Raw genomic sequence first — 307 nt, 5'->3', positions numbered from 1 at the left:
GAGAGGGAGCCTTGCCCTGCCTGCACCCCTTGCCCCCCGCAAGCGAGATCAAACTTCTTGATTTTACTAATCTGATGAGATTGACCCGGCATCGTTACGCCTTTTCGCTAGGATTAAGGGCCGAGAGCTGCGGGACACGGAGGGGCAGCTGGCCAGAGGGCGGCCTGGGGGGCCACCCGGCAGACGTGGGGTGCTGCCCCAGCGTGGCCCCGCTGGCAGAGGCCCCTGGAGATGCGGTGGCCCCTGGGCTTGCCCTCAGCCTGCTGCGGGGGGACCTTGCCAAGCACCCTCGTGCCCTTCGCTGGGG

The sequence above is a fragment of the Egretta garzetta genome, unplaced genomic scaffold (assembly GCF_000687185.1).
Source record: "Egretta garzetta isolate BGI_Z169 unplaced genomic scaffold, ASM68718v1 scaffold101, whole genome shotgun sequence".
Lineage (NCBI taxonomy): Eukaryota > Metazoa > Chordata > Aves > Pelecaniformes > Ardeidae > Egretta > Egretta garzetta.
The sequence above is the reverse complement of the archived record's forward strand: the minus strand, read 5'-3'. Positions refer to the sequence as shown.